Raw genomic sequence first — 13,038 nt, forward strand, 5'->3', positions numbered from 1 at the left:
CTGATGGGACTGAGTCCTCAGAGCACTCTGATTTTTAGTTAGTGCACCCTCTGGTTCCCCGTGCCCACCCTCTCTCTCGACACAGCCTTGGAGACAATAACGAGGCTTCCTTTATCTCTGTATCTCTAGATGAGCGGCTGGTATTTGGGTGGGATTTAATAAATGGGTGACAAAGGTAAGGATTAAGTAAGGAAGTACAAAATTCCCCAAAGGAGGAGGACGACATGTGATCGCTCATCCACCTTTCCAGATAGGACATTAGGGATCTTCAGGTTCTCCTCCAAGAATTCAGGGCTCCAACCAGCCTTCTCACTTAGGAACAGATCCAAACAATATACTTCAAACTCAAAAATCGGGCAGGAGGGTGCCTGGGTGGCTCAGCGGGTTAAAGCCTCTGCCTTCAGCTCAGGTCATGATCCCAGGGTCCCAGGATAGAGCCCTGCATCAGGCTCTCTGCTCAGCTCAGACCCTGCTTCCTCCTCTTTCTCTCTGCCTGCCTCTCTGCCTGCTTGTGATCTCTCTCTCTGTCAAATAAATAAATAAAATCTTTAAAAAGAAAAACATCAGGCAGGAGATTAAAAACAAGTAAATAGATGGGGGTGGGGGCACCTGGGTAGCTCAGTCAGTTAAGCATCTGACTCTTGATTTCAGCTCCGGTCCTGATCTCAGGACCCTTAGCCCTGCCTTGGGCTCTGCGCCCAGCAGGGGGTCAGCTAGAGGTTCTCTTCCTCTCCCTCTGCCCCTCCCCCCTCTCTCAAATAAACCCATGAGTCTTTTTTTAAAAGATAAATAAATAAGTATCTCTGATTCTTATTTCCAGTTGTTTCTAGCTAATAACCGTGGCTAACTTCAACATTACGTCAATTGTCCCTCCTAGGCGGTCCCCTAAGATCCCCAGCACTTATCTAAGGGAGACTAAATACCATCTCTAGATAAAGTGCTTACACTATTTTTTTTGACAACCTACCTGGTTGATAATATTTCTAGTCATTAATTTTCAGGTTCGGGAAGAGGCAATTCAGCCATTTTTCACAGCCCCGGAGAAGTCATACACATTTCTGCTGAATTGAGCACAAGATAATGCTGCAAGACCCACTCAACTGAAACCCATCACCTCCGCCACCATACGTTGCTAACTATTAAAACAAAATGGGAATCGGTTTTTCAGCCGATAGTTTGGCTAAAAGTCTCTCTTAGGCAGGTTTGACCTTTACATTATGAATTTCATTTTGCTGCGAGCTCTTACATTTAGATTACTGCTTAACATGCACTCTTCATAGAAACCTGCCCTAACAATTCCTAACTGTATTTATTCACGCTGAGCATTCTGCTTAACTACTCGCCTCAAATGCAGTACAGCCAGCAGAAAAATAATATTTCCTGTTATTTCGGAACAGTGAAGGTCAGACCAGCTTCATGCACCGGGAAATGAAATGTTTTGTGTCTTTAGGCTGTGCGGTCTAATTTCAATGCTCTCCTTGCCGTTCGTGGGAATGCCTTCACCTTCACCGGGTCCTCCTTTCACTGTGTTCTCTGTTGTCCTCCTCTGCCCTCTCCCCGGTGCCTTTTTAACTGAGCAAGGTGACTTCTAACGCCCCACCGTCCACAGGAGGGAGGCAACATGCACAGCACCGAAAATTTAGGTTAAGCACGGCCTTTGTTACCAGAAAGCAAGAATTACGTTCATGAAATGGTTCTGCAAAGTTCTCTAATCAGCGAATTAATCCATTCAATAAAATAAGTTATTTCCTCCTCTATACTATTCAGAGGAATGAGATGATCTCACAGATTGCCCCCTGTTGGTTTCCAATTAAACTTGCACGCAATGGTGACATAAGCCCATCCCCAATTTAAGGGGCCACCTTCCAAAGAGCCTTACAGCATAGTGGCTCAATGCTTGGGCTCAAAAAGACCCAGACTGGAGACTTAGCTCTAGTCGGTTATTTGCTACCTTCTTGGTGCTGCATTCAGCAAAATGAATGCCCACTGTTTTATTATGGTGACCCCTTTGCTTATGGAATTGTGGCAAAATAAACCTCAGCACAATTGCAGAATTTGCAAATATTTTCTCCATTGAAAAGGCACTCTGCTCTGAAATCAGGTCAGGACCCTCAGAATATGAGAAGGGAAGTTCTATAGGACCAGGCAGTGTGTTGAAGTCTGTGCCCACACACAGGGTTGGCAACCTACAATGCAAAAAGAACAGAGCAAGCTTAGATGGGTCGGGGACAAGGATCAAAATCAAGTGGTTCCAACCTTGCCTGAGAGGCAAAGCAACAAGTAAGATCCCAGGGATCTTCAAAGACAGGCATGTAAGTGGCCTGACAATCGTCCACTGGCTTCCAACCCCCACTATCACAATTCACTGTTAGGTTAGAGATCAGAGGGCAAGAAGGACCTGGGGCTGTCACTACCTCCTTAAGAATTTGATCTACATCCAGCTTATAACTCTCCCATACATCATCCTATTACGTATGGACATGAAATGTTCTCCAATGTGTTTTCCACAGTGGGTTGAAGTGTGGCTCCCAAAATATCTATCTACCCAAAACCTGTGGCTGTGACCTTATTTGATAAAAAGAGTTCTTTCCGTTGCAGTTAATGATCTCAAGATGAGCTCATGCTGATTGAACAGGTGGGCCCTAAGTCCAGCAACAATGTCGTTACAGACAGATAAGAAGACAGACACACCATGTGGAAGGCCATGAGACAGGAGGCGCACGCACAGAGTCCCAGCGGAGCTGTGAGGCTGGAAGCCTGACTCCAGTCCTAGAAGGGAATCCAACTATTCCTTTATTCAGCAGGTCTTTTATGGAGGGCCACCTTTGATGGGTATGCTCCAGTCATTTCACGTAAGGTGGGGAGTAGGAAGCTGTTTCTGCGATTTGTCAACCACCTGAATACCTTGGACAGCACTCCTAACTCCAGGTCTTACCAAACAATAGATCTGAGAAAGTTAACATCTCACCTTGTTGAGGATTGTGTCAGGAAACACGAGTACAGCCGTTAGGAGAACACCCAGGTCTTTCACTGGGAGAGTCCATGCCTGGAGCAAAAAGGCAATACTTCTTCCCCTTCAGGCAGTTGCCTCTCATGCTTCCCTGGCACTTTTCTGTGGCCGATGATATATGGTAAAAATAAATTCAGACTCCAGTGTTTCTGACTTCAAGTGTTGTCATGTCATTAACTCAGTATCTCCCTTCTAGGAGGTGACAAGGACAGTGAGTATCCGTCCTCAGTGAGAGAGAAGGCTGAGATTAGTCACAGGAGTTTGCAAACCTCCAGCATTACGGAGAGGTCATCAGATGAGGAGTGAAATCAACAACTCCTTCTTTGCAAAGGCAAGATCTGGGGACATGATGGAGCACTGGAGAGTCCCTACAGCCTCCTGACAACCAGCCCTAGCATGAGAGATGGGGCTAAGTAAGGAAAAAGTGACACACCCAAAGAAAAATCTACCTGCCAGAGTGAGAAAAGACAAGAGAGATGGAGGACAGGAACCAGTTCCTGGTGAGATGAGATATACATAGGAAGTCAGAACGCGAGAAATCCTGGGGCACAGGAAATTTCAGTGCGACACATCAAGAAGTTCTGCAAGATCACGGAATCCAAATCACAAGCGGTGGTTTGGATTGTATACATCATCTGCGAAGCCCACGAGACAATTAATTAATCCAGCTCACTCTTATGGCCCTTCCACTCTACTCTATCGTCAAAGAAATAAATGGCCCACTAGAAAAAAATGGAATCCCAAGGCTCTTCTATTCATCACTGACTATATTTTCATGCTGTCTACTCTGTTCTTTGCAGCGTCTAACATTGTCTTGATTTCTCCTAGGGTTTTATTTTTCTCTCCCATTTCTTTTTGAGCTCTACCACTTCACTATTCATCTCTTCCTGCTGTTTTATCATTTTGCCTTAGCGCTTTTTCATCTCCTCGCAACACTCCTATTTCAAAAGCTCGTATCTTCTTTATTTTGCCAAGTGACTCAGTTTTCCCTCCCCTTTTTTTCAAAAGCCTTAATTCCAATATAATTACTAGAAATAAGCCAACATGAAATATGTAAAGAGATGTTCCAAGAAAAAAAAATCCTAAAATATATTAAAACTCTTCAAGAAGAAAATGTAAAAGACAACCAAATACTACACCAGAAACACCATACCACAAAATATATATATGTAATGGTACTATATATATATATATATATATACACACACATATATGTCACCATATATTTAATATATCACTATATACACATGTCACCATATATTTTTATCACTATATATACACACATACATATGTCACTATATATCACTCTATATACACGTATATGTCACCATATATATGTAACTATACATATACACACATATGTCACATATATATCACTATATATATAAACACACACATGTATGCCACTATGTGTCACTATATACATGCATACACACATATGTCACCATATATACATCACTATACACACACACATGTTACTATATATATAAATATATATACACATATATCACCATATATATACATACACATATATGTCACCATATATATATCACTATAAACACACAAATATATATCACTATATATACATACACACATATATCACTATATATACACACACATATATGTCACCATATATCACTATATATATACACATATATGTCACTATATATATATATATATATATGTCACAAAACAAGCAAATTAAAAAAACAGATGAAGGTCATAGGGAGCTTTTATATAAAATTAATGAAATAAACAGAAAAAATAAAATTGTACATTTTATTTTAATAAAATCTAATATTTAATAAATAAATAATAAATATTTAATAAATTCTATTTAGTTAATAGTTAATAAATATTATATTAGTATATTATACAATAAATAAATTTGATGTTTTATAAATGTAAAATTGTACATTTTAAATGTAAATCATACATTTACATGTATGAAACATGAGAAGCATCAAAAAAGAGCCCTAACATGACCGAAAACAAAGTCATGAATAGGGAGAACCACACTGAGAACTATGTGTCACTCCGAGCAAAACAAAATGAAAAAGACAAAACAATGCACCAACAGGAGACTGAAGATGAAAGAATATGACAAATAGACAAAAGAGTTCCGAGACAGGAATCATTGATGCTGCTGAAAAAGGAAACGAAACAAATAAAACAGAAGTTTGCTAAAAGAGAAAAAAAGGAAAAAAAAAAACTTTTTCCTAAAATAAAAGTTTGAAAAGGTGTGTTTTAGGAGCACTTGCATGGCTCAGTCAGTTGAGCCTCTAACTCTTGTTCTGAGTTTAGGTCATGATCACAGGGTCGTGAGATAAGACCCATGTCAGGCTTCATGCCCAGCATAGAAACTGCTTGAGATTCATCTTCTTCCTCTCCCTTCTGCCTCTCTCTCTCCCTCAGCAAAAAAAAAAAAAGAAAGAAAAGAAAAAAATAAAGATATATTTTGCTCCTCCAAACCTGACATAAAAAGATGAACCCCAAGATTTCAAAGATGAACTTAAAAGATTCTATGAGCACCAGGCAAACAAACCCATCAGGTCTCCTGTGGGGGGTGGGGAGTGGAAGGAACTGAGTCCACTTTCCATGGACCTTCCTCCATCAACAGAAGACAGTGAGGCAGGGCTAGACGGCCCAGGGGCCAAAGGCTGATGCAGAAATTTTTTTCTCCATCAAGCTATTTTTCACAAGTAAAGGCAAATAACATAAATTCTCAAATGTGAAGGGACTCGAGAATAACTTGAAAAATAACAGCCAAGGAACTAGCGGAGTAAATTGATTGCAGTCAAATTTTAAAACTGTGGAAACTTTGGTCAAAGAAAAGAACACAGATGTTATACATCATGAACATGTTGGAAAATAATGAATACTGAGAGGAAGAAGGAAGGAAAGAATATGGTATAAGGAATATAAGCACATAGATTTTTTTTATAATTTTGCAAGACTATCACCAGATATTGTTTCAAGCTGACAAATGGAGTAATGGAGATCATCTTATTTTAGAATATGAAGGGAAACACTTTAAATATGATACAAAAAATAATGCGACCAGGTAAATTAAAATAATATGCATACCCCATTGTTATATAAGACTCTTAACTTATTTTAAATCTCCATCAAATCAACTCAAAAATTAAGTGTGAAAAAATATTAAGTGTGAGTTCAGAAAAAGAAAAGTCATAAAAATTTTTCTACGCCAAAAAAGTGAATTTTAAGATCAAAAATTATACACACAAAGGCCAACTGTATGGTGATGAGTAGTAAGTAGACTTCTTGCAGTAATCATTTTGTAGTGTATATAGATACTGAATTACTATGTCAAACATCTGAAACTAGTATAACACTATATGCCTCAATAAATTTTACCTCCTAAAAAAATTTGCCCATTAAAAAGAAAAAAGTAAACATGCAAGTAGGTAACCTAATTTGACATTAAGACATAGTACAACAGCATGGTAATTAAAAAGCTAAAAAAATTAGGTGATTAGACAGAATAGAATCCAGAATAGATATAGATATAGATATATGAAATTTAGTATATGTTAAAAAACATACATTTTGGAAGAGCAGAGAAAGACTTCCCCAATAAGAGAGTATTGGGGAAAATTAGCACCCATCTGGAAAGGGATCAGGCTAGATGCCTATAACACTCCTATCAAAACAAATTCAAGTAGATCAAAAGTTTTTTAAAGTTGTAAATAACATAGTTGGGTGTTTTGGGGTTTTTTTTAAGATTTATTTATTTGAGAGAGAAAGAGAGGGAGAGTGAACGTGCTCAGATAGGGAAGGGGCCAAGGGAGAAAATCTTCACTCAGACTCCCCACTGAACGTGGAACCTGACACAGGGCTTGATCCCATGATCCAGGAAATCGGGACCTGAGCCAAAACGAGGAGTCGGACACTTAACCAACTGAGCCACTTAGACACCCCATATATATTCTTTGACCCAGCAAGTCCAATTCTAGAAATCTGTCCAACTTACATAGATGCTAATAAGTAGTCCTTATGCTAAAATGAAATAATTTCTAGGATCTTATTTTTAAATAAAAAAGCAAGGGACAAAACAGTCGGTTCAGTATGCATCTACTTAGAGCAATATGAGATATATGATATGTGTTTATGTAAATGTGTATACACGCACACACACATATATATATAATCCATATGTATAAAGTTTACACATGCATAGAACATTTCTATTTAGGATAGGCAAGAAACTTAACACTGGTTGCCTCTGGAGAGGAAGTCTGGTGAACTGCTTGTCTGGCATCAGAAGGAGACTTCCCGTTCCCTGTACAGACATCTGTACTATATGGGTTTCCATCACTGACATATATTGCTGTTTGATTTAATAAAGGACACTTAGACGCTCCAAGGAGCACAGATAAGCTGGGTGCTGAGCTGTACTTCTTGGAATCCTAGGACCACAGTAACAATGGGCTCGTTAACGTAAGTCATTAAATGCTTGGTTAATTATAAAAGATGCATGGAGTCAGAGTAATATTATACTGCTCTAATATATCATTTTCCAAAGAGTTAATTTCAGAGTCAATGGCCTAATATCTTAATACCAGGTTGTGAAAACAGAAGGATTATATTCATTACATGTACTCTAAAAAACAAAATACAATTTAGGAAATTACAGAATTATATAACTCACTTCAGTGTCAGATGTGATCTCCTTTACTAGAGATAGATGCTGTGATTTCAAGACACAATTAGGATAAACTGTGAAAAACATTTGGTATATCTGAGGTCCCCAAATACAAGTATCACAGCCAAAATAACTCTTGTGTGACCCAATTAACACAAATATTTAATTTTCCTAATCGATTTACAGGTGCTTAATGAGAACAGATCCTAGTCAAGGATCAGTTAAGACTGTCACCATCCTTGGTGATACCTCCTTAGACATCAGGACTCCCAAAATAAACTCGAAGCCATAATTTGACATTAACTTAATTGGACCCAGAAAGAAATTAAGGCCTATAGTATAGCCCACGTGAAAATGACATTCCCATTTACTTATGCCTTTTAGTCCTGAAAACATTTTGCAGAAGAAAGCTGAGTTTTTAAGACATACGATGACGGAACATTCAACTTGGTGAAGGCAAGAGGAGTGCGGGGCCTTATCACCACTTGGGTGTAGAAATCCAAAAAGAAATCTCTTGAGAACTTTCCACAACTTAACAACCCGTCATCTCCTAAGGGGACTACGCTTACAGAGAGAAGAGCCACTAGCTTCACAAACACGTGTAGTGTAGGGATTCCAGGGGTGAGATGCAGTAAAAAGCAACAGAAATGATCACATGATGAAATGTTACCAGGCATCAACTAGGCATAAACTAGGTATAGGCATGAAGTAGGCATGAGCTAGGAATGAAATACTGATATGTGGTACCACAGGGATAAATCTTGAAGACATGATGCTGAGGGCAAGAACTATTTTCAAAAGTTTGTGTGATTTCAGTTGGATGAACTATCTGGAGTAGGTAAGTTGACAGAGACCCAAGTAGGGAAGAGGTTTGCCGGAGGCTGGGATCAGGGGACATGGAAAGTGACGGCTTAGTGGATGTGGGGTTTCTCTTTACAGTGATGAAAATGTCCTGGAACCAAGTAGAGGTGTTGGTAGCACAACACTGTCAATGTACTTATACCCACAAAACTGTACAATCTAAAATGCTCAAAATGATAGATTTTTGCAACGTGAATTTGCTCTCTGATACATAGGTAGGTAGGTAGGTAAGTAGGTAGAAAGAGATAGATAAGATAGATAGGATTATGGGGCGCCTGGGTGGCTCAGTGGGTTAAAGCCTCTGCCTTCGGCTCAGGTCATGATCCCAGGGTCCTGGGATAGAGCCCCGCATCGGGCTCTCTGCTTGGCAGGGAGCCTGCTTCCTCCTCTCTCTCTGCCTGCCTCTCTGCCTACTTGTGATCTTTGTCTGTCAAATAAAGAAATAAAAGATCTTAAAAAAAAAAAAAAGATAGGATTATACATCTATGTTCGCATAGAAGAAACCTACAAAAATTGGCCCATTTTCAGGATTTTTTGGTAAAATCCGACAATAACATCCTTCCAATGACAAAATGTCTAGTAGGAAGAACACTTTCAGATTAGCAATAAAAGCACTCCTCATCTGCATTCGTATTCTTTTTGACCCCCAAATGTATTATCTTTATTTAGCATTACCCATGTGTTATTTACTCTAAGTATATTAATGAAGCAGAAAAGATGGAAAGAGATAAGTAAAATTTAATTCTGTCCCCAGTTGAAGAAATTTCTTATGTGCAAAATATACGAAACTCACTTGTCTTGGTGACTTAAGAATGTAGCTCGCTAAAACATACAATTTGTTTTTTTCTGAGACCAAATGAAATTTCAAATGTATATTTTTAATCGATAGCGTATAGCAGAGTAATCAAGTTAATTTCCTGTTCTCTTTCATTGTTTTCCATTATTTTCTTCTTCTACTAGCAAAATCAGAAGCAACAGAATTTTGTGCACTTCCCTTGTTTTCATTTTGGGTAACATCAGATTTAGGAAAGCTTTATCCTTTGTGTATAATATTCACAATGTAAATACATGAAGATCACAATTTATGGTCTACATGTACCTGAAAGCAAAATATTACGTTGTATCGGCAGAGAATGTTTCAGTCTCAAGCTAACTAGATTTCTATATCCATGCCAAAAGCAATGGAAGATGATTAATACGAAACATTTATAAAATGTCACCAAGATACATAATACAACTTATATTACCAAGGACTCTTTTAAAAAGGACCAACGTGCTTGCAAAACACTTCTTAATCAAAAAGCTCTTTTTAAAAGTGGATTAGCATTATAACAGCATGGGAAAGAGTTCTTTCACTTAAACTACAAGTTCGTAATTCAATACTGTATATGTCAGTAACTTTACACATTGCCTAAAGGAAAACTGAAGGTCAGGGTAGCAGATATTATAACAAAATGAAGTTTGAAATAATTACGTTTGGTCTTTGACTTTTTTGAGAACCCCCAGTCTCCTGATGGCTCCATTTTTCTTCCAGATAAAAAGCAACCCACAGGGAGCCTCCTCTCTGCCTCACCCACATCTCAAGCCAACAAGGACAGTAGAGCCATTCCTTTGAATAACTTTCTCACCCCCCTCAACCCCACAGACAAGTCATCTCCACAAAGCTTAATCTGATCAGCCCCTTCTCCCTCACTTGCCCCTTTCTTTGGATTCCTAGCTCATCTCCCCAGAGATTTCCTTTCCTCCATGTCATTCTTCCTCGCCGGTGGCTTCTGCCTCATCCCAAGGATTGATAGATTCCACCCCCAGTTAAAAAAAATACCCATTCAAGCTCCCCCAATCCTAAAGCCACAAGCAAAACACTCTTCTCCCTTGATGCTGCTCCCCCATCCAGTCATTTCTTCATCACCTAACCACGCCTTCCAAAACAAGAGTCTGTATCCAAAGTCTGTTTCCTCGTCTCTCCACTTTCAAGGCTTTTAATCCTTCATTTGCAAAACACTTTTTAAAAAGTCTAAAACACAAAATTCATTCATGACCTCACTTTTTAAGAAGAGCTATTTATTTTTTTTAAAGATTGCTTTAAATGTATTTGCCAGAGAGAAAGCACAAGCAGGGGGAGGGGCAGAGGCAGAGGGAGAAGCAGGCTCCCCGTTGAGCAGAGAGCCGGATGCAGGACTCAGTCCCAGAACCTCGGGATCATGACCTGAGTGGAAGGCAGAGGCTTACCCTGACTGAGCCCCCCAGGGTGTCCCAAGAAAAGCTATTCAAATTAATAAACAAAATCTCCCCCTCTCCATCCATGCCGATCTCTGTCAGGGGAATCTAAGAAAACCCTGCCAAGGCTTCTAGACCTCTAGACAAATGGCCATCCTTCCTTACTCCGGTATAAAGTTAAGCCATCCCCTGAAGCAGCTGTAACACACAATGTATGCTCTGTTCCCCAGGGCTAACGTATCTAGCTTACAACTAGGGGAGGCAACAAAAACATGCAATCATTGTCAGTCATCTCAGCTTTCTCTCTTGCGTGAGAACTGATGCACGCTTGCCTGCTTTGAACATTTCCATTAGGGAAGATAGGAAATTGACTTCTTGGTGTTCTCAGCATGAAAGGGAAAGTTGGACGTGCATGTAGTCATTGCTGATGATCTCTGCTACAGAAAAAGGACAGCAGGGACCAGATGGTATGCAGAAGCTTTATCACCAACAAAGGTTCGTCAGATCTAATGTTTAACACCTTCGGAGAGAAATCTTCCTACCTACTGTTGACTATGTAGAATACAGTTTTCCATTTCCTTAAGCACCACGTAAGGAATAAATGTATTTCCCAATTTAGGGAAGCATTTATTAAGCATTTTATTTTAAACAGACCCTTCATTCCAACAAAATTATTCCTAGAACCGCAAGGGCTCAGTCAGTTTCAGAGAAGGAAGGAGATGGCACAAAAAGGGGTGGGAAAGGAGTGTCCTAAGTGGACTATCGACAGGGGTGTGGCAGGGCTGAGGGAGATCAGAAGGAGCTGAACACAATACCTGAGGTGCGGTCCCTGTGGGCAGGTTGTGGGTGGCCAGCTGCCTGTGGGAACGTGGCCACAGGACTGTGGCACCTGCCGTCCAGCTGTCAGCCACAAGTGTGGGGCTGTCACTGATGTGCTTGCCATCAGAGAGCTGGAGTGAGGCTGCCATCCACCTCCTTGTTTTCAGAAGTATGGCCACTAGTGATGTCATCGATTTGGCAGAGCTGGTGAATTAATCTGAAGCTATCTTGAATTAACTGTATATCTGATATATGTATCACATATACATATGATATATATGATACATAAATTATATATGTATATATAAAATATATATGTTGATGTATCATATAAATTTATAATTTGTAATTTTTTATCATTTTGAAAACAAAGCTGCATAGAGAATATCAGGGCATCCTGACAAAGTTAATATGGGACACAGGACAAAACACAAAGTACAAGAAGTGAGTGCTTTTCCTACTCATACAATGTTTTAAAATGGGATTTTTCATTTCCAAAGCACAATTTAAGATGGCTTAGAGTGTTAACTTCATGAGTTCCGAGGAAGGACCTATTTGACTTGTTAATGTCATTTTTAAACTGAAAGAGGATGAAGGTGAAAAGAGCAGATAAAAGCCACGGAAGGTTAGAGATGGCCAAGTAACTCAAGCAGAGAACTTAGCGGCAATCCTGAAAATCGTACGCAGCCATCCTCACGTGAAAGCACAGATGGAAGCCACAAACAGGAAGAGTCCAGTAAAAATGGAGCACAGTAAATACGACCTAGGAGTCACTGCCACTGGGCGTAAGATTTCTGACTGGAACATTCACGTGAGAAGGGAGGCACAGGGCAGTCTACTGAGACAATACGCACCTGCAGTGAAGTTAAAGACACCCAAGGTAAAATCCTGGGGCAAAGAAGAGAGGAAAAACTTGGTCACAGTTATAAAAACATAGTACAGAATGCCAGGACAGAGAAAGAAAGTCAGATTGGGCACTAAGTGTGGAAAAAAAGGAAAGAAAAACGCTAAATACATCAACTTTAGTTAAAAGAACACAAAATAGGGGCACCTGGGTGGCTCAGTGGGTTGAGCCTCTGCCTTTGGCTCGGGTCATGATCTCAGGGTCCTGGGATCGAGCCCCACATCGGGCTCTCTGCTTGGCAGGGAGCCTGCTTCCCCCTCTCTCTCTGCCTGCCTCTCTGCCTGCTTGTGATCTCTCTCTCTCTCTAAGTAAATAAATAAAAAAATCTTAAAAAAAAAAAAAAACACAAAATATGGAAACATAAAACTTAGTAGTTGATAGAGAACTCCCAATGTCCAAAGAATATCTTTTCTTTTCCCTAAAAGCAGAGCATCTGACAATTTTTATATGCCAGAAACCTAATCTTTAGGAAGTGGAGATAGCAAAAATCTACTCTAGACCACAAAAATGACCGGCAATAAGGAATTGAGTGATAAAGTGGAAGTGTCAGGCGCCCAGAGA

The sequence above is a fragment of the Enhydra lutris genome, unplaced genomic scaffold (assembly GCF_002288905.1).
Source record: "Enhydra lutris kenyoni isolate GAN:26980312 unplaced genomic scaffold, ASM228890v2 scaffoldscaffold19, whole genome shotgun sequence".
Lineage (NCBI taxonomy): Eukaryota > Metazoa > Chordata > Mammalia > Carnivora > Mustelidae > Enhydra > Enhydra lutris.